The sequence below is a fragment of the Schistocerca gregaria genome, chromosome 8 (assembly GCF_023897955.1).
Source record: "Schistocerca gregaria isolate iqSchGreg1 chromosome 8, iqSchGreg1.2, whole genome shotgun sequence".
NCBI classification, from domain to species: Eukaryota; Metazoa; Arthropoda; class Insecta; order Orthoptera; family Acrididae; genus Schistocerca; species Schistocerca gregaria.
In genome coordinates this window covers 16783568-16804606 of record NC_064927.1, presented here as the reverse complement: position 1 = coordinate 16804606, position 21039 = coordinate 16783568, and the positions used below count along the sequence as shown (strand labels likewise).

Here is a 21039-nt window from a genome sequence, read left to right as displayed (position 1 = left end):
AGGTTGTCATGCAATTCCTTACCTCTCAGAAATGATTATGAAATAAAAGTGAAGTACGTGACGAGTGTGACGTTAGGAAAACATTAGGCAGCATGGAGAGATTCTGTATGGGACCACCCAACCCAAACGAGTACTGTGTGACGTGCTGCCCGGCAAGTATTCACCGAAGCAGCCCGGCTAGCTCAGTCGGTAGAGCATGCGACTCTTAATCTCAGGGTCGTGGGTTCGAGCCCCACGCTGGGCGAAACGGAATTTTGTTCCGCTGCAGATGTAAATTACCGTTTTTCTGATTAACGTGATGTAATGGAAATAGCAACTTTAAACTTTGTCTACGTCTCTGTCAGTCGCAAGGAAACTGTATTTGAAGGTGAAGGTGATTTTGTAGACATGTGTGAAAGACATGTTCTGAAATGCAAGTGTTGTTGTTTGGAGAGGACATCGGTTACGTGTCAGATGTGTAGCCAAGCAGTAATGGGTCGCCATAGCTGCAAATATTAGTCGGTAATATGAAGTGTTGTCAGCTGAAGTCTGATGATCCAGACTACCGTAAGGACGAAGTACGCAAAAGTACCGCTAGGCCGCGCCTCTTTAGCTCAGTGGTAGAGCACTGGACTAGTAAACCAAGAGTCGTCAGTACCATCCTCAAAGGAAGAAGTCGAATTTTGGAAATCAGTTGCGCGTCTTGGCCGTATAGCAAACAGTATCTGTGATGACGAACAATTAGCGACATGCCTTTTATTAAGAATTACTCTCAGATGTGATTAAGGCGAATGGCGCAGATAAAGCATTTGCCAAAGCGGTTCAGCATAAGGTGGGACGAGGCAGTCTGAATTACATTTTATAGATGTATTTCTCACATATGTCAGAGCCTCTCGCGGTCGTCGTCGTCGTCGTAGTCGACGCCGCCGCTTCTGCAGAAGTAGCAAATGGCCATCGTGGCAAATGCGGTGAGGCACGCCCTGCCTTCGATTCCGTATGCACAAAGTGTGTGGTCTTGTTTCCCAGGCTATATTTGGTCCGTCACGTAAGAGGTTAAATGTAACGAATGGGTGGGAAAGAGCAAGGGCAGCGGCTGTGTAGAACGAAAACACAAATTATCAGGGGTGTGAGCGTTTCGAGATGAGTCATATACATGTTGCACTTGGTCGTCAGTGACTGTGTGGCCTAATGGATAAGGCATCGGACTTCGGATCTGAAGATTACAGGTTCGAATGCTGTCACGCTCGTGTTTTATCAGTTCTGAAAAAGAAACATACCGTTTTAATGTAGCATTTGAGCAGTACGAAGCCGTCTGAATGTTGCTGTTGACCATTTTCTGCTTGGAGATGCTCTTGAGCTTGAAACACACACTACAAGACCGGTGTTAACTAGCGAAATGGTCGGCAGAGTGCCGTCACCGCGAGTTTCCACTGGCACTTGCACATCTAAAACAACATCGGAAAGTAACTCGTTCGCCTTTTGAGTCACATCAAGTATGAGTGTTAATTTTGACGCCACTAGCTCTGCAGGTTGTCATGCAATACCTTACCTCTCAGAAATGATTATGAAATAAAAGTGAAGTACGTGACGAGTGTGACGTTAGGAAAACATTAGGCAGCATGGAGAGATTCTGTATGGGACCAGCCTACCCAAACGAGTACTGTGTGACGTGCTGCCCGGCAAGTATTCACCGAAGCAGCCCGGCTAGCTCAGTCGGTAGAGCATGAGACTCTTAATCTCATGGTCGTGGGTTCGAGCCCCACGCTGTGCGAAACGGAATTTTGTTTTGCTGCAGATGTAAATTACCGTTTTTCTGATTAACGTGATGTAATGGAAATAGCAACTTTAAACTTTGCCTGCGTCTCTGTCAGTCGCAAGGAAACTGTATTTGAAGTTGAAGGTGATTTTGTAGACATGTGTGAAAGACATGTTCTGAAATGCATGTGTTGTTGTTTGGAGAGGACATCGGTTACGTGTCAGATGTGTAGCCAAGCAGTAATGGGTCGCCATAGCTGCAAATATTAGTCGGTAATATGAAGTGTTGTCAGCTGAAGTCTGATGATCCAGACTACCGTAAGGACGAAGTATGCAAAAGTACCGCTAGGCCGCGCCTCTTTAGCTCAGTGGTAGAGCACTGGACTAGTAAACCAAGGGTCGTCAGTTCCATCCTCAAAGGAAGAAGTCGAATTTTGGAAATCAGTTGCGCGTCTTGGCCGTATAGCAAACAGTATCTGTGATGACGAACAATTAGCGACATGCCTTTTATTAAGAATTACTCTCAGATGTGATTAAGGCGAATGGCGCAGATAAAGCATTTGCCAAAGCGGTTCAGCATAAGGTGGGACGAGGCAGTCTGAATTACATTTTATAGATGTATTTCTCACATATGTCAGAGCCTCTCGCGGTCGTCGTCGTCGTCGTAGTCGACGCCGCCGCTTCTGCAGAAGTAGCAAATGGCCATCGTGGCAAATGCGGCGAGGCACGCCCTGCCTTCGATTCCGTATGCACAAAGTGTGTGGTCTTGTTTCCCAGGCTATATTTGGTCGGTCACGTAAGAGGTTAAATGTAACGAATGGGTGGGAAAGAGCAAGGGCAGCGGCTGTGTAGAACGAAAACACAAATTATCAGGGGTGTGAGCGTTTCGAGATGAGTCATGTACATGTTGCACTTGGTCGTCAGTGACTGTGTGGCCTAATGGATAAGGCATCGGACTTCGTATCTGAAGATTACAGGTTCGAATGCTGTCACGCTCGTGTTTTATCAGTTCTGAAAAAGAAACATACCGTTTTAATGTAGCATTTGAGCAGTACGAAGCCGTCTGAATGTTGCTGTTGACCATTTTCTGCTTGGAGATGCTCTTGAGCTTGAAACACACACTACAAGACCGGTGTTAACTAGCGAAATGGTCGGCAGAGTGCCGTCACCGCGAGTATCCACTGGCACTTGCACATCTAAAACAACATCGGAAAGTAACTCGTTCGCCTTTTGAGTCACATCAAGTATGAGTGTTAATTTTGACGCCACTAGCTCTGCAGGTTGTCATGCAATACCTTACCTCTCAGAAATGATTATGAAATAAAAGTGAAGTACGTGACGAGTGTGACGTTAGGAAAACATTAGGCAGCATGGAGAGATTCTGTATGGGACCAGCCTACCCAAACGAGTACTGTGTGACGTGCTGCCCGGCAAGTATTCACCGAAGCAGCCCGGCTAGCTCAGTCGGTAGAGCATGAGACTCTTAATCTCATGGTCGTGGGTTCGAGCCCCACGCTGTGCGAAACGGAATTTTGTTTTGCTGCAGATGTAAATTACCGTTTTTCTGATTAACGTGATGTAATGGAAATAGCAACTTTAAACTTTGCCTGCGTCTCTGTCAGTCGCAAGGAAACTGTATTTGAAGGTGAAGGTGATTTTGTAGACATGTGTGAAAGACATGTTCTGAAATGCATGTGTTGTTGTTTGGAGAGGACATCGGTTACGTGTCAGATGTGTAGCCAAGCAGTAATGGGTCGCCATAGCTGCAAATATTAGTCGGTAATATGAAGTGTTGTCAGCTGAAGTCTGATGATCCAGACTACCGTAAGGACGAAGTACGCAAAAGTACCGCTAGGCCGCGCCTCTTTAGCTCGGTGGTAGAGCACTGGACAAGTAAACCAAAAGTCGTGAGTTTCATCCTTAAAGGAAGAAGTCGAATTTTGGAAATCAGTTGCGCGTCGTGGCCGTATAGCAAACAGTATCTGTGATGACGAACAATTAGCGACATGCCTTTTATTAAGAATTACTCTCAGATGTGATTAAGGCGAATGGCGCAGATAAAGCCTTTGCAAAGCGGTACAGCATAAGGTGGGACGAGGCAGTCTGAATTACATTTTATAGATGTATTTCTCACATATGTCAGAGCCTCTCGCGGTCGTCGTCGTCGTCGTCGTCGTCGTCGTCGACGCCGCCGCTTCTGCAGAAGTAGCAAATGGCCATCGTGGCAAATGCGGCGAGGCACTCCCTGCCTTCGATTCCGTATGCACAAAGTGTGTGGTCTTGTTTCCCAGTCTATATTTGGTCGGTCACGTAAGAGGTTGAATGTAACGAACGGGTGGGAAAGAGCAAGGGCAGCGGCTGTGTAGAACGAAAACACAAATTATCAGGAATGTGAGCGTTTAGAGATGAGTCATATACAAGTTGCACTTGGTCGTCAGTGACTGTGTGGCCTAATGGATAAGGCGTCGGACTTCGGATCTGAAGATTACAGGTTCGAATGCTGTCACGCTCGTGTTTTATCAGTTCTGAAAAAGAAACGTACCGTTTTAATGTAGCATTTGAGCAGTACAAAACCGTCTGAATGTTGCTGTTGACCATTTTCTGCTTGGAGATGCTCTTGAGCTTCAAACACACACTACAAGACCGGTGTTAACTAGCGAAATGGTCGGCAGAGTGCCGTCACCGCGACTTTCCACTGGCACTTGCACATCTAAAACAACGTCGGAAAGTAACTCGTTCGCCTTTTGAGTCACATCAAGTATGAGTGTTAATTTTGACGCCACTAGCTCTGCAGGTTGTCATTGCAACTCCTTTACCTCTCAGAAATGATTATGAAATAAAAGTGAAGTACGTGACGAGTGTGACGTTAGGAAAACATTAGACAGCATGGAGAGATTCTGTATGGGACCACCCAACCCAAACGAGTACTGTGTGACGTGCTGCCCGGCAAGTATTCACCGAAGCATCCCGGCTAGCTCAGTCGGTAGAGCATGAGACCCTTAATCTCAGTGTCGTGGGTTCGAGCCCCACGCTGGGCGAAACGGAATTTTGTTCCGCTACAGATGTAAATTACCGTTTTTCTGATTAACGTGATGTAATGGAAATAGCAACTTTACACTTTGCCTACGTCTCTGTCAGTCGCAAGGAAACTGTATTTGAAGGTGAAGGTGATTTTGTAGACATGTGTGAAAGACATGTTCTGAAATGCAAGTGTTGTTGTTTGGAGAGGACATCGGTTACGTGTCAGATGTGTAGCCAAGCAGTAATGGGTCGCCATAGCTGCAAATATTAGTCGGTAATATGAAGTGTTGTCAGCTGAAGTCTGATGATCCAGACGACCGTAAGGACGAATTACGCAATTGTACCGCTAGGCCGCGCTTGTTTAGCTCAGTGGTAGAGCACTGGACTAGTAAACCAAGGGTCGTGAGTTCCATCCTCAAAGGAAGAAGTCGAATTTTGGAAATCAGTTGAGCGTCGTGGCCGTATAGCACACAGTATCTGTGATGACGAACAATTAGCGACATGCCTTTTATTAAGAATTACTCTCAGATGTGATTAAGGCGAATGGCGCAGATAAAGCCTTTGCCAAAGCGGTTCAGCATAAGGTGGGACGAGGCAGTCTGAATTACATTTTATAGATGTATTTCTCACATATGTCAGAGCTTCTCGCGGTCGTCGTCGTCGTCGTTGTCGACGCCGCCGCTTCTGCAGAAGTAGCAAATGGCCATCGTGGCAAATGCGGCGAGGCACGCCCTGCCTTCGATTCCGTATGCACAAAGTGTGTGGTCTTGTTTCCCAGTCTATATTTGGTCGGTCACGTAAGAGGTTGAATGTAACGAATGGGTGGAAAAGAGCAAGGGCAGCGGCTGTGTAGAACGAAAACACAAATTATCAGGGGTGTGAGCGTTTCGAGATGAGTCATATACAAGTTGCACTTAGTCGTCTGTGATTGTGTGGCCTAATGGATAAAGCGTCGGACTTCGGATCTGAAGATTACAGTTTCGAATCCTGTCACGCTCGTGTTTTATCAGTTGTGAAAAAGCACCATACCGTTTTAATGAAGGATTTGAGCAGTGAGAAACCGTCTGAATGTTGCTGTTCACCATTTTCTGCTTGGAGATGCTCTTGAGCTTGAAACACACACTACAAGACCGGTGTTAACTAGCGAAATGGTCGGCAGAGTGCCGTCACCGCGAGTTTCCACTGGCACTTGCACATCTAAAACAACGTCGGAAAGTAACTCGTTCGCCTTTTGAGTCACATCAAGTATGAGTGTTAATTTTGACGCCACTAGCTCTGCAGGTTGTCATGCAATTCCTTACCTCTCAGAAATGATTATGAAATAAAAGTGAAGTACGTAACGAGTGTGACGTTAGGAAAACATTAGGCAGCCAGCCCCACGCTGGGCGAAACGGAATTTTGTTCCGCTGCAGATGTAAATTACCGTTTTTCTGATTAACGTGATGTAATGGAAATAGCAACTTTAAACTTTGCCTACGTCTCTGTCAGTCGCAAGGAAACTGTATTTGAAGGTGAAGGTGATTTTGTAGACATGTGTGAAAGACATGTTCTGAAATGCAAGTGTTGTTGTTTGGAGAGGACATCGGTTACGTGTCAGATGTGTAGCCAAGCAGTAATGGGTCGCCATAGCTGCAAATATTAGCCGGTAATATGAAGTGTTGTCAGCTGAAGTCTGATGATCCAGACTACCGTAAGGACGAATTACGCAAATGTAGCGCTAGGCAGCGCCTCTTGAGCTCAGTGGTAGAGCACTGGACTAGTAAACCAAGGGTCGTGAGTTCCATCCTCAAAGGAAGAAGTCGAATTTTGGAAATCAGTTGCGCGTCGTGGCCGTATGGCAAACAGTATCTGTGATGACGAACAATTAGCGACATGCCTTTTATTAAGAATTACTCTCAGATGTGATTAAGGCGAATGGCGCAGATAAAGCCTTTGCAAAGCGGTACAGCATAAGGTGGGACGAGGCAGTCTGAATTACATTTTATAGATGTATTTCTCACATATGTCAGAGCCTCTCGCGGTCGTCGTCGTCGTCGTCGTCGTCGTCGTCGTCGTCGTCGACGCCGCCGCTTCTGCAGAAGTAGCAAATGGCCATCGTGGCAAATGCGGCGAGGCACTCCCTGCCTTCGATTCCGTATGCACAAAGTGTGTGGTCTTGTTTCCCAGTCTATATTTGGTCGGTCACGTAAGAGGTTGAATGTAACGAACGGGTGGGAAAGAGCAAGGGCAGCGGCTGTGTAGAACGAAAACACAAATTATCAGGAGTGTGAGCGTTTAGAGATGAGTCATATACAAGTTGCACTTGGTCGTCAGTGACTGTGTGGCCTAATGGATAAGGCGTCGGACTTCGGATCTGAAGATTACAGGTTCGAATGCTGTCACGCTCGTGTTTTATCAGTTCTGAAAAAGAAACATACCGTTTTAATGTAGCATTTGAGCAGTACAAAACCGTCTGAATGTTGCTGTTGACCATTTTCTGCTTGGAGATGCTCTTGAGCTTCAAACACACACTACAAGACCGGTGTTAACTAGCGAAATGGTCGGCAGAGTGCCGTCACCGCGACTTTCCACTGGCACTTGCACATCTAAAACAACGTCGGAAAGTAACTCGTTCGCCTTTTGAGTCACATCAAGTATGAGTGTTAATTTTGACGCCACTAGCTCTGCAGGTTGTCATTGCAACTCCTTTACCTCTCAGAAATGATTATGAAATAAAAGTGAAGTACGTGACGAGTGTGACGTTAGGAAAACATTAGACAGCATGGAGAGATTCTGTATGGGACCACCCAACCCAAACGAGTACTGTGTGACGTGCTGCCCGGCAAGTATTCACCGAAGCATCCCGGCTAGCTCAGTCGGTAGAGCATGAGACCCTTAATCTCAGTGTCGTGGGTTCGAGCCCCACGCTGGGCGAAACGGAATTTTGTTCCGCTACAGATGTAAATTACCGTTTTTCTGATTAACGTGATGTAATGGAAATAGCAACTTTACACTTTGCCTACGTCTCTGTCAGTCGCAAGGAAACTGTATTTGAAGGTGAAGGTGATTTTGTAGACATGTGTGAAAGACATGTTCTGAAATGCAAGTGTTGTTGTTTGGAGAGGACATTGGTTACGTGTCAGATGTGTAGCCAAGCAGTAATGGGTCGCCATAGCTGCAAATATTAGTCGGTAATATGAAGTGTTGTCAGCTGAAGTCTGATGATCCAGACGACCGTAAGGACGAATTACGCAATTGTACCGCTAGGCCGCGCTTGTTTAGCTCAGTGGTAGAGCACTGGACTAGTAAACCAAGGGTCGTGAGTTCCATCCACAAAGGAAGAAGTCGAATTTTGGAAATCAGTTGAGCGTCGTGGCCGTATAGCACACAGTATCTGTGATGACGAACAATTAGCGACATGCCTTTTATTAAGAATTACTCTCAGATGTGATTAAGGCGAATGGCGCAGATAAAGCCTTTGCCAAAGCGGTTCAGCATAAGGTGGGACGAGGCAGTCTGAATTACATTTTATAGATGTATTTCTCACATATGTCAGAGCTTCTCGCGGTCGTCGTCGTCGTCGTTGTCGACGCCGCCGCTTCTGCAGAAGTAGCAAATGGCCATCGTGGCAAATGCGGCGAGGCACGCCCTGCCTTCGATTCCGTATGCACAAAGTGTGTGGTCTTGTTTCCCAGTCTATATTTGGTCGGTCACGTAAGAGGTTGAATGTAACGAATGGGTGGAAAAGAGCAAGGGCAGCGGCTGTGTAGAACGAAAACACAAATTATCAGGGGTGTGAGCGTTTCGAGATGAGTCATATACAAGTTGCACTTAGTCGTCAGTGATTGTGTGGCCTAATGGATAAAGCGTCGGACTTCGGATCTGAAGAGTACAGTTTCGAATCCTGTCACGCTCGTGTTTTATCAGTTCTGAAAAAGCACCATACCGTTTTAATGAAGGATTTGAGCAGTGAGAAACCGTCTGAATGTTGCTGTTGACCATTTTCTGCTTGGAGATGCTCTTGAGCTTGAAACACACACTACAAGACCGGTGTTAACTAGCGAAATGGTCGGCAGAGTGCCGTCACCGCGAGTTTCCACTGGCACTTGCACATCTAAAACAACGTCGGAAAGTAACTCGTTCGCCTTTTGAGTCACATCAAGTATGAGTGTTAATTTTGACGCCACTAGCTCTGCAGGTTGTCATGCAATTCCTTACCTCTCAGAAATGATTATGAAATAAAAGTGAAGTACGTGACGAGTGTGACGTTAGGAAAACATTAGGCAGCATGGAGAGATTCTGTATGGGACCACCCAACCCAAACGAGTACTGTGTGACGTGCTGCCCGGCAAGTATTCACCGAAGCAGCCCGGCTAGCTCAGTCGGAAGAGCATAAGACTCTTAATCTCAGGGTCGTGGGTTCGAGCCCCACGCTGTGCGAAACGGAATTTTGTTCCACTGCAGATGTAAATTACCGTTTTTCTGATTAACGTGATGTAATGGAAATAGCAACTTTAAACTCTGCCTACGTCTCTGTCAGTCGCAAGGAAACTGTATTTGAAGGTGAAGGTGATTTTGTAGACATGTGTGAAAGACATGTTCTGAAATGCAAGTGTTGTTGTTTGGAGAGGACATCGGTTACGTGTCAGATGTGTAGCCAAGCAGTAATGGGTCGCCATAGCTGCAAATATTAGTCGGTAATATGAAGTGTTGTCAGCTGAAGTCTGATGATCCAGACGACCGTAAGGACGAAGTACGCAAATGTACCGCTAGGCCGCGCCTCTTTAGCTCAGTGGTAGAGCACTGGACTAGTAAACCAAGGGTCGTGAGTTCCATCCTCAAAGGAAGAAGTCGAATTTTGGAAATCAGTTGCGCGTCGTGGCCGTATAGCAAACAGTATCTGTGATGACGAACAATTAGCGACATGCCTTTTATTAAGAATTACTCTCAGATGTGATTAAGGCGAATGGCGCAGATAAAGCCTTTGCCAAAGCGGTTCAGCATAAGGTGGGACGAGGCAGTCTGAATTACATTTTATAGATGTATTTCTCACATATGTCAGAGCCTCTCGCGGTCGTCGTCGTCGTCGCGTCGTCGCCGCCGCCGCTTCTGCAGAAGTAGCAAATGGCCATCGTGGCAAATGCGGCGAGGCACGCCCTGCCTTCGATTCCGTATGCACAAAGTGTGTGGTCTTGTTTCCCAGTCTATATTTGGTCGGTCACGTAAGAGGTTGAATGTAACGAATGGGTGGAAAAGAGCAAGGGCAGCGGCTGTGTAGAACGAAAACACAAATTATCAGGGGTGTGAGCTTTTCGATATGAGTCATATACAAGTTGCACTTAGTCGTCAGTGATTGTGTGGCCTAATGGATAAAGCGTCGGACTTCGGATCTGATGATTACAGTTTCGAATCCTGTCACGCTCGTGTTTTATCAGTTCTGAAAAAGCACCATACCGTTTTAATGAAGGATTTGAGCAGTACGAAACCGTCTGAATGTTGCTGTTGACCATTTTCTGCTTGGAGATGCTCTTGAGCTTGAAACACACACTACAAGACCGGTGTTAACTAGCGAAATGGTCGGCAGAGTGCCGTCACCGCGAGTTTCCACTGGCACTTCCACATCTAAAACAACGTCGGAAAGTAACTCGTTCGCCTTTTGAGTCACATCAAGTATGAGTGTTAATTTTGACGCCACTAGCTCTGCAGGTTGTCATGCAATTCCTTACCTCTCAGAAATGATTATGAAATAAAAGTGAAGTACGTGACGAGTGTGACGTTAGGAAAACATTAGGCAGCATGGAGAGATTCTGTATGGGACCACCCAACCCAAACGAGTACTGTGTGACGTGCTGCCCGGCAAGTACTCACCGAAGCAGCCTGGCTAGCTCAGTCGGTACAGCAGGGTTGTGGGTTCGAGCCCCACGCTGGGGGAAACGGAATTTTGTTCCGCTGCAGATGTAAATTACCGTTTTTCTGATTAACGTGATGTAATGGAAATAGCAACTTTAAACTTTGCCTACGTCTCTGTCAGTCGCAAGGAAACTGTATTTGAAGGTGAAGGTGATTTTGTAGACATGTGTGAAAGACATGTTCTGAAATGCAAGTGTTGTTGTTTGGAGAGGACATCGGTTACGTGTCAGATGTGTAGCCAAGCAGTAATGGGTCGCTATAGCTGCAAATATTAGTCGGTAATATGAAGTGTTGTCAGCTGAAGTCTGATGATCCAGACGCCCGTAAGGACGAAGTACGCAAAAGTACCGCTAGGCCGCGCCTCTTTAGCTCAGTGGTAGAGCACTGGACTAGTAAACCAAGGGTCGTGAGTTCCATCCTAAAAGGAAAAAGTCGAATTTTGGAAATCAGTTGCGCGTCGTGGCCGTATAGCAAACAGTATCTGTGATGACCAACAATTAGCGACATGCCTTTTAGTAAGAATTACTCTCAGATGTGATTAAGGCGAATGGCGCAGATAAAGCCTTTGCCAAAGCGGTTCAGCATAAGGTGGGACGAGGCAGTCTGAATTACATTTTATAGATGCATTTCTCACATATGTCAATGCCTCTCGCAGTCGTCGTCGTCGTCGTCGTCGTCGTAGTCGACGTCGCCGCTTCTGCAGAAGTAGCAAATGGCCATCGTGGCAAATGCGGCGAGGCACGCCCTGCCTTCGATTCCGTATGCACAAAGTGTGTGGTCTTGTTTCCCAGTCTATATTTGGTCGGTCACGTAAGAGGTTGAATGTAACGAATGGGTGGGAAAGAGCAAGGGCAGCGGCTGTGTAGAACGAGAACACAAATTATCAGGGGTGTGAGCGTTTCGAGATGAGTCATATACAAGTTGCACTTGGTCGTCAGTGACTGTGTGGCCTAATGGATAAGGCGTCGGGCTTCGGATCTGAAAATTACAGGTTCAAATGCTGTCACGCTCGTGTTTTATCAGTTCTGAAAAAGAAACATTCCGTTTTAATGTAGCATTTGAGCAGTACGAAACCGTCTGAATGTTGCTGTTGACCATTTTCTGCTTGGAGATGCTCTTGAGCTTGAAACACACACTACAAGACCGGTGTTAACTAGCGAAATGGTCGGCAGAGTGCCGTCACCGCGAGTTTCCACTGGCACTTGCACATCTAAAACAACGTCGGAAAGTAACTCGTTCGCCTTTTGAGTCACATCAAGTATGAGTGTTAATTTTGATGCCACAAGCTCTGCAGGTTGTCATGCAATTCCTTAACTCTCAGAAATGATTATGGAATAAAAGTGAAGTACGTGACGAGTGTGACGTTAGGAAAACATTAGGCAGCATGGAGAGATTCTGTATGGGACCACCCAACCCAAACGAGTACTGTGTGACGTGCTGCCCGGCAAGTATTCACCGAAGCGGTCCGGCTATCTCAGTCGGTAGAGCATGAGACTCTTAATCTCAGGGTCGTGGGTTCGAGCCCCACGCTGTGCGAAACGGAGTTTTGTTCCGCTGCAGATGTAAATTACCGTTTCTCTGATTAACGTGATGTAATGGAAATAGCAACTTTAAACTTTGCCTACGTCTCTGTCAGTCGCAAGGAAACTGTATTTGAAGGTGAAGGTGATTTTGTAGACATGTGTGAAAGACATGTTCTGAAATGCAAGTGTTGTTGTTTGGAGAGGACATCGGTTACGTGTCAGATGTGTAGCCAAGCAGTAATGGGTCGCCATAGCTGCAAATATTAGTCGGTAATATGAAGTGTTGTCAGCTGAAGTCTGATGATCCAGACGACCGTAACGACGAATTACGCAAAAGTACCGCCAGGCCGCGCCTCTTTACCTCAGTGGTAGAGCACTGGACTAGTAAACCAAGGGTCGTGAGTGCCATCATAGAAGGAAGAAGTCGAATTTTGGAAATCAGTTGCGCGTCGTGGCCGTATAGCAAACAGTATCTGTGATGACGAACAATTAGCGACATGCCTTTTATTAAGAATTACTCTCAGATGTGATTAAGGCGAATGGAGCAGATAAAGCCTTTGCCAAAGCGGTTCAGCATAAGGTGGGACGAGGCAGTCTGAATTACATTTTATAGATGTATTTCTCACATATGTCAGAGCCTCTCGCAGTCGTCGTCGTCGTCGTCGCCGCCGCCGCTTCTGCAGAAGTAGCAAATGGCCATCGTGGCAAATGTGGCGAGACACTCCCTGCCTTCGATTCCGTATCCACAAAGTGTGTGGTCTTGTTTCCCAGTCTATATTTGGTCGGTCACGTAAGAGGTTGAATGTAACGAATGGGTGGGAAAGAGCAAGGGCAGCGGCTGTGTAGAACGAAAACACAAATTATCAGGGGTGTGAGCGTTTCGAGATGAGTCATATACAAGTTGCACTTGGTCGTCAGTGACTGTGTGGCCTAATGGATAGGGCGTCGGACTTCGGATCTGAAGATTACAGGTTCGAATGCTGTCACGCTCGTGTTTTATCAGTTCTGAAAAAGAAACATACCGTTTTAATGTAGCATTTGAGCAGTACAAAACCGTCTGAATGTTGCTGTTGACCATTTTCTGCTTGGAGATGCTCTTGAGCTTGAAACACACACTACAAGACCGGTGTTAACTAGCGAAATGGTCGGCAGAGTGCCGTCACCGCGAGTTTCCACTGGCACTTGCACATCTAAAACAACGTCGGAAAGTAACTCGTTCGCCTTTTGAGTCACATCAAGTATGAGTGTTAATTTTGACGCCACTAGCTCTGCAGGTTGTCATGCAATTCCTTACCTCTCAGAAATGATTATGAAATAAAAGTGAAGTACGTGACGAGTGTGACGTTAGGAAAACATTAGGCAGCATGGAGAGATTCTGTATGGGACCACCCAACCCAAACGAGTACTGTGTGACGTGCTGCCCGGCAAGTATTTGCCGAAGCAGCCCGGCTAGCTCAGTCGGTAGAGCGTGAGACCCTTAATCTCAGTGTCGTGAGTTGGAGCCCCACGCTGGGCGAAACGGAATTTTGTTCCGCTGCAGATGTAAATTACCGTTTTTCTGATTAACGTGATGTAATGGAAATAGCAACTTTAAACTTTGCCTACGTCTCTGTCAGTCGCAAGGAAACTGTATTTGAAGGTGAAGGTGATTTTGTAGACATGTGTGAAAGACATGTTCTGAAATGCAAATGTTGTTGTTTGGAGAGGACATCGGTTACGTGTCAGACGTGTAGCCAAGCAGTAATGGGTCGCCATAGCTGCAAATATTAGTTGGTAATATGTAGTGTTGTCAGCTGAAGTCTGATGATCCAGACGACCGTAAGGACGAAGTACACAAAAGTACCGCTAGGCCGCGCCTCTTTAGCTCAGTGGTAGAGCACTGGACTAGTAAACCAAGGGTCGTGAGTTCCATCCTCAAAGGAAGAAGTCGAATTTTGGAAATCAGTTGCGCGTCGTGGCCGTATAGCAAACAGTATCTGTGATGACGAACAATTAGCGACATGCCTTTTATTAAGAATTACTCTCAGATGTGATTAAGGGGAATGGCGCAGATAAAGCCTTTGCCAAAGCGGTTCAGCATAAGGTGGGACGAGGCAGTCTGAATTACATTTTATAGATGTATTTCTCACATATGTCAGAGCCTCTCGCGGTCGTCGTCGTCGTCACCGCAGCTTCTGCAGAAGTAGCAAATGGCCATCGTGGCAAATGCGCGAGGCACTCCCTGCCTTCGATTCCGTATGCACAATGTGTGTGGTCTTGTTTCCCAGTCTATATTTGTTCGGTCACATAAGAGGTTGAATGTAACGAATGGGTGGGAAAGAGCAAGGGCAGCGGCTGTGTAGAACGAAAACACAAATTATCAGGGGTGTGAGCGTTTCGAGATGAGTCATATACAAGTTGCACTTGGTCGTCAGTGACTGTGTGGCCTAATGGATAAGGTGTCGGACTTCGGATCTGAAGATTACAGGTTCGAATGCTGTCACGCTCGTGTTTTATCAGTTCTGAAAAAGAAACATACCGTTTTAATGTAGCACTTGAGCAGTACGAAACCGTCTGAATGTTGCTGTTGACCATTTTCTGCTTGGAGATGCTCTTGAGCTTGAAACACACACTACAAGACCGGTGTTAACTAGCGAAGTGGTCGGCAGAGTGACGTCACCGCGAGTTTCCACTGGCACTTGCACATCTAAAACAACATCGGAAAGTAACTCGTTCGCCTTTTGAGTCACATCAAGTATGAGTGTTAATTTTGATGCCACTAGCTCTGCAGGTTGTCATGCAATTCCTTACCTCTCAGAAATGATTATGAAATAAAAGTGAAGTACGTGACGAGTGTGACGTTAGGAAAACATTAGGCAGCATGGAGAGATTCTGTATGGGACCACCCAACCCAAACGAGTACTGTGTGACGTGCTGCCCGGCAAGTATTCACCGAAGCAGCCCGGCTAGCTCAGTCGGTAGAGCATGAGACCCTTAATCTCAGTGTCGTGGGTTCGAGCCCCACGCTGGGCGAAACGGAATTATGTTCCGCTGCAGATGTAAATTACCGTTTTTCTGATTAACGTGATGTAATGGAAATAGCAACTTTACACTTTGCCTATGTCTCTGTCAGTCGCAAGGAAACTGTATTTGAAGGTGAAGGTGATTTTGTAGACATGTGTGAAAGACATGTTCTGAAATGCAAGTGTTGTTGTTTGGAGAGGACATCGGTTACGTGTCAGATGTGTAGCCAAGCAGTAATGGGTCGCCATAGCTGCAAATATTAGTCGGTAATATGAAGTGTTGTCAGCTGAAGTCTGATGATCCAGACGACCGTAAGGACGAAGTACGCAAAAGTACCGCTAGGCCGCGCCTCTTTAGCTCAGTGGTAGAGCACTGGACTAGTAAACCAAGGGACGTGAGTTCCATCCTCAAAGAAAAAAGTCGAATTTTGGAAATCAGTTGCGCGTCGTGGCCGTATAGCAAACAGTATCTGTGATGACGAACAATTAGCGACATGCCTTTTATTAAGAATTACTCTCAGATGTGATTAAGGCGAATGGCGCAGATAAAGACTTTGCCAAAGCGGTTCAGCATAAGGTGGGACGAGGCAGTCTGAATTACATTTTATAGATGTATTTCTCACATATGTCAGAGCCTCTCGCGGTCGTCGTCGTCGTCGTCGTCGTCGTCGCCGCCGCCGCCGCCGCCGCTTCTGCAGAAGTAGCAAATGGCCATCGTAGCAAATGCGGCGAGGCACGCCCTGCCTTCGATTCCGTATGCACGAAGTGTGTGGTCTTGTTTCCCAGTCTATATTTGGTCGGTCACGTAAGAGGTTGAATGTAACGAATGGGTGGGAAAGAGCAAGGCCAGCGGCTGTGTAGAACGAAAACACAAATTATCAGGGGTGTGAGCGTTTCGAGATGAGTCATATAAAAGTTGCACTTGGTCGTCAGTGACTGTGTGGCCTAATGGATAGTAAACCAAGGGTCGTGAGTTCCGTCCTCAAAGGAAGAAGTCGAATTTTGAGGCCGCTCCTCTTTAGCTCAGTGGTAGAGCACTGGACTAGTAAACCAAGGGTCGTGAGTTCCATCCACAAAGGAAGAAGTCGAATTTCAGTCAGCCAGCGGTTGCGCTGGAGGTCGGACGTGCCGTGGTGTGTGCTGTGCTGCGTTGGCTCCGCTTGGTAAGTCTCTGCTCTTGCTGCAACGCGTCGCTGTCTATAGTATTTGTGTAGACATGAAAAAGAATTAAGAGATGTCGCAACCGCAACGAAAAGATACTTTGAAACTCACGTTTGATCGCAACTTTGTCCGACCGAGGTCATTTGATGTTGAACAGTGGTTAGAGGATGATGTTAAAATAGGACTTGATGATATTATCGGCATACATTTCTCGATTATGAACAGTGTGGTTTTCGTGAAACTTGCCAGTCCAGAATTGTGTGAAAGGATAGTTGGATCTTGTGGTGGAATTCTGAAATTTAAACATGCTGACGGAAATGTTGGGGAGGTTACCGTTGCCCGTGCTGGTCTAGGTATTCGGACCGTGCGAGTCTTTGAACTTCCCTTTGAAATTACAAGTGACCAGATAAATGCTGTTATTGCTCCATACGGGAAAGTTTTGAGTAATATTGCCGAACGGTGGTCTGCTGTACACAAATTCCCTGTTTTGAATGGTGTGCGCCAATTAAAAGTCGAATTGCAGAAGCACATTCCGTCGTTTATAAACGTCTGCGGATATAGAGCTGTTGTGATGTACGATGACCAACCGAAAACGTGTACTGTCTGCAATTTACCAGGCCACGTTCGTGAAGAATGTGTTCAAAGGCGAGTGGCGCAACTGCCTGCCGGCGATGCCGTCAGACCCACTGCTATGTCAACGCTGCCCGTGACATATGTCGCCGTAGCGCGCGGTTTTGCAAGTGCCACTGCGCCCCCCAAAGTTACTACGAATACCGACCCACAAGCGACCGACCAACCGACCGACCGACTCAGGTGTAGCATCTGTAGACACTCAACCCTCCTGCGAAGACATATCTGCTCCTGCCCTTGTCGCCGTGGAATCGCCCAATGAGGCAATGGATACGGACGCTACCTCAGTCGCTTCGGGTAATGCTCCTCTGCATCCTGGAGCTTCTTTAGGAGGTATCAAAAGCGTATCAGGTGCACAGAAAACGGACTCGCAACCAGCCGTTTCTAGTGGTGCTCCTCCGAATCCTGCAGCTGCCTTAGGCACTGACCACAGCCCGTCAAGTGCACTGAAATCAGACCAGGCGTCAATCACTTCGAGTAGTGCTACTTTGCAACCTGAGGCTTCTTCAGGTACCGTCCAAAGTCCACCACGAGACGCATCTCCCAAGAAATCTAAAAAACGGAGGATCGCGCGTCAAGGTGCAGAGCAGACTGCACCACAACTGCGTGAACAGGCGAAGCAAATAGGGGGCAAAATACGTCAATCTGCATCTGAGAACTTGCAGTGCAATCAGCAGTCACCTAACGAAGACCCTGTGTCCTTGGATAGTACCTCAGGTTCTGCAAGTCTGCCCTCCGATGACGTAGCAATTACCCGAACCGAAGATAAAAATCACCAGCAAACACCTAAATATAGTGCACCACTTAATGACGAAACGATGACAGGGCTGTCGAATCCGTGGGCAGACGATGTCGACGACACTATAAAGGAGGACGAAATTATGGACACCACAGGAACCGTTACAGTCACCACGATGGCCACACCACGAGATGACGTCGTCTTGAATGTCATCGCCGCGACGGATACTGTCCCAGACACGGAGAAGCCGACTGATCCCTTCCCAAGTCATGAATATTTCTAGTCTGAACGGTTTTACTGACTTGTGTCCACATGTCTCTCGTGTCAGATTTCTTAATGTTTTTTCGAAATGATATGTTGCCAGAGTTTTTCCTCATTACACTCCCGTCTTGGCTAACGTAGTTCCGTTGCAGGCATATAAGATCGCTACGCTGAACATCAATAAAATTTGTAGCCCATTTAATTTACAAAATTTATAAGATTTCCTGTATGCAGCTGATGTGGACATTTTGTTTTTACAAGAAGTAACAAACATCGAACTTGACTTCATACAGGGGTATAATGCTATAGTCAATCCTGGAATTGGATGTGATTTGGGTACCGCATTTCTTTTCAAAGAGGGCGTCGTCATTACAGACGTAACAAAACTGCCTAACGGCAGAGGCATTGCCGGCACGCTTTATAACACCAGGATTATTAATGTCTATGCCCCATCTGGTTCTACCAATCGGTGCCAACGAGCACAGTTTTTTAAGGAGGGAATTGTTCCTTTGTTTGGTGTACACTGCACCCATACCATCCTTGGAGGCGACTTTAACAGTGTCATACATGCCAAAGACCAAACTCCGAACTACAACAAGTCGCCGGACCTGGAACGTATCGTCACCGACCTCCGTTTAACTGATTCGTGGGAGCAAACGCACGGCGCGGCACCCGGCTTTACCCACCTCACTAATCATTCAGCGAGCCGGTTGGATCGAATATATGTCTCACCCAATCTGAAACACCGCATCCTGCAGTCTGAAGTTTGGCCAACCGTTTTTTAGGACCACGCTGCATATATATGCACATTAAATTTGGAACGACAAGGAACCTGTCGATATAAAGGGCCATGGAAACTTAATGTTTCACACTTAAAAGATCCTGCCTGTCGAGAAGCCTTTCTCACCACTTGGAGAGCCTGCGAGACCAAACTCGTCTCTTACCACTCGACTTTGGATTGGTGGCTCAAATGCGCCAAACCTCAGATCCGGAGATGTTTCATCAACTACTCCCGGGAGAAGAGCTTTTGGCGGAAAAGAACGATAGAATTTTACTTTCATTGTCTCCGAGAACTCTACCTGCAAGGTGCTACAGCTATTGGGAACCATGGGAGAATTAAAAAAATCCAGGCAAAAATACTGACATTAAGGCGACAACAGCTTGAAGGATACCAAATAAGGTCAAGAGCAGAGACTGTGGCGCAAAAAGAAGCCACTTCGGTATATCATGTGATTCGTGAAACTAAACGAGGATTCCGCAAAATACTGACGGAGCTTAAAACTGATAATGGAACCACCTTGACAATGCACAACGACATAAAAGCAGAAATACTAACCCATTTCGACAACTTGTTTTCACATAAAGAGGTAGACGAAAAAGCACAGGACGATTTACTGACCCACCTGCAAGGACGCGTTGGTAACGCGTACGCGGAAGCTCTAATAGCGGAGGCGACCGAAGACGATGTACACTATGCTGTCTATCAAAGTGCAAAAAATAAATCCCCTGGAGCTGACGGCATACCAGCAGAATTTTATCAAGTCTTCTGGGAACATATAAAACATAGAATAACATGCATCTGTAATGAACTTCTGAACCTCAATAAGGAGATACCGAAAGATTTTCGCGAAGGTAGGATAGTGTTAATCGCAAAAAAATCGGCTGGCAAGAAAATTGGAAATTTGAGACCAATCACTCTGCTGAACAGTGACTATAAAGTTTTTTCGCGGCTCTTAGCCCACAGACTTAAAAATGTAATGGCCAGCGTCACCGGCCCATATCAGTCTAGCGTGGGCAAGGGTAGGAAAATTCAGCAGACGCTGTCCGACTACCGCGACTTAATTTCAATAGCTGAAGTATGTCGACTAAAATGTGCCATCGTGTCGTTAGATTTCGATAAAGCCTTCGACAGGATCAGCCACTCCTACCTCCTGAAAACGATAGGCGCAATGGGTTTTCCGCCGAGATTCGTCGACCTCATACGACGTTAGGTAACGAATAACTCCTCCAGAATCATCATAAATGGACAGCCTAGCCGGCCAGTCGAGATCGCATGTTCCGTCAGGCAAGGTTGTCCGTTGTCCATGGCACTTTTTGCCATGGCCATCGAACCTTTGCTCGCTACCTTGACTCAGCGGTTACAAGGATTGCAAATACGAGGAAACAAAATAATATGTAAAGCTTATGCGGACGATGTTGGGTTTCTCGTTATGAATGTAGCGGAAGTCGAGACGGCAATGCACATAATAGAAAAATACGAACGAGCGTCAGCCGCGAGGTTAAACAAAACCAAGTCCGGCATATTCAATATCGGACGTGGCATTGGCATGCGCACACACGGTCAGTTACGTGAGCTAACAGCCTTGAAGTGTCTCGGCATTGATTTCCGAAAAAATATACGTCAAACTATTGCGGCCAACTATAGACAAGTACTAACTACCATACGAGCTAGTGTACGGACACATAGTATTCGACAATTAAATGAAATTCAGAGAGTGTCTTTAGCGAACGTCTCTATTACTTCCAAAGTCAATTATGTCGCCCAGATACTGCCAATACCCGCCGGCATCGCCAAACAAATTATGTCAGCAATAGGCTATTTTGTGAGCCGTGGCCACATATTTAAAATCCAGTATGACACTCTGACGCTCGCCACTAATAATGGCGGCTTAAACTTAACGAATGTTACTAAAAAGTCGCAGGCTCTGTACATCTCCAATACGTTTCAACAATGGAGACAATCCGGCAGCTGTATCGCCGCGCACTTGCTATCTGAAATAGCTCCAGATGACCTCTCTCCGCCCATTAATGTGCAGCACATACCGAGCGGACTTTACCATTTACGATGGTTTTTAATAGAATATAGCTACCTACGTTCAAGAATTCCGGAAAAAGACATGACAAACGTAAAAGAAATATATGGCAAATTGATGGGAGAAAAGAAGAACAACAAAATAGAACAAAACTATCCATGTTCTAACTGGAAAGTGATATGGGGAAATATTCATAACCGTAACTTAGCTACTCATCTAAAAGCAACATGGTACTTTGTTGTAAATAGGAAAGTTGCAACAAACTC

The 21039-nt window shown here is 46.3% G+C and overlaps 9 non-coding genes across 9 annotated transcripts; all 9 read left to right on the top strand.

Annotated features, from left to right (window-relative positions):
* The first annotated feature begins 171 nt into the window (after positions 1-171).
* On the top strand, positions 172-244 carry Trnak-cuu (transfer RNA lysine (anticodon CUU)). Its single transcript has one exon. It is a non-coding gene; the product is annotated as a tRNA-Lys (tRNA).
* A 1433-nt stretch (positions 245-1677) lies between these two features.
* Positions 1678-1750, top strand: Trnak-cuu (transfer RNA lysine (anticodon CUU)). Its single transcript has one exon. It is a non-coding gene; the product is annotated as a tRNA-Lys (tRNA).
* Positions 1751-3183: 1433 nt separating this feature from the next.
* On the top strand, positions 3184-3256 carry Trnak-cuu (transfer RNA lysine (anticodon CUU)). Its single transcript has one exon. It is a non-coding gene; the product is annotated as a tRNA-Lys (tRNA).
* Positions 3257-4699: 1443 nt separating this feature from the next.
* On the top strand, positions 4700-4772 carry Trnak-cuu (transfer RNA lysine (anticodon CUU)). The gene has a single exon. It is a non-coding gene; the product is annotated as a tRNA-Lys (tRNA).
* A 2823-nt stretch (positions 4773-7595) lies between these two features.
* Trnak-cuu (transfer RNA lysine (anticodon CUU)) lies at positions 7596-7668 on the top strand. The gene has a single exon. It is a non-coding gene; the product is annotated as a tRNA-Lys (tRNA).
* A 1433-nt stretch (positions 7669-9101) lies between these two features.
* Trnak-cuu (transfer RNA lysine (anticodon CUU)) lies at positions 9102-9174 on the top strand. Its single transcript has one exon. It is a non-coding gene; the product is annotated as a tRNA-Lys (tRNA).
* A 2930-nt stretch (positions 9175-12104) lies between these two features.
* Positions 12105-12180, top strand: Trnak-cuu (transfer RNA lysine (anticodon CUU)). The gene has a single exon. It is a non-coding gene; the product is annotated as a tRNA-Lys (tRNA).
* Positions 12181-13610: 1430 nt separating this feature from the next.
* Trnak-cuu (transfer RNA lysine (anticodon CUU)) lies at positions 13611-13683 on the top strand. The gene has a single exon. It is a non-coding gene; the product is annotated as a tRNA-Lys (tRNA).
* Positions 13684-15106: 1423 nt separating this feature from the next.
* On the top strand, positions 15107-15179 carry Trnak-cuu (transfer RNA lysine (anticodon CUU)). Its single transcript has one exon. It is a non-coding gene; the product is annotated as a tRNA-Lys (tRNA).
* The last annotated feature ends 5860 nt before the right edge of the window (positions 15180-21039 follow it).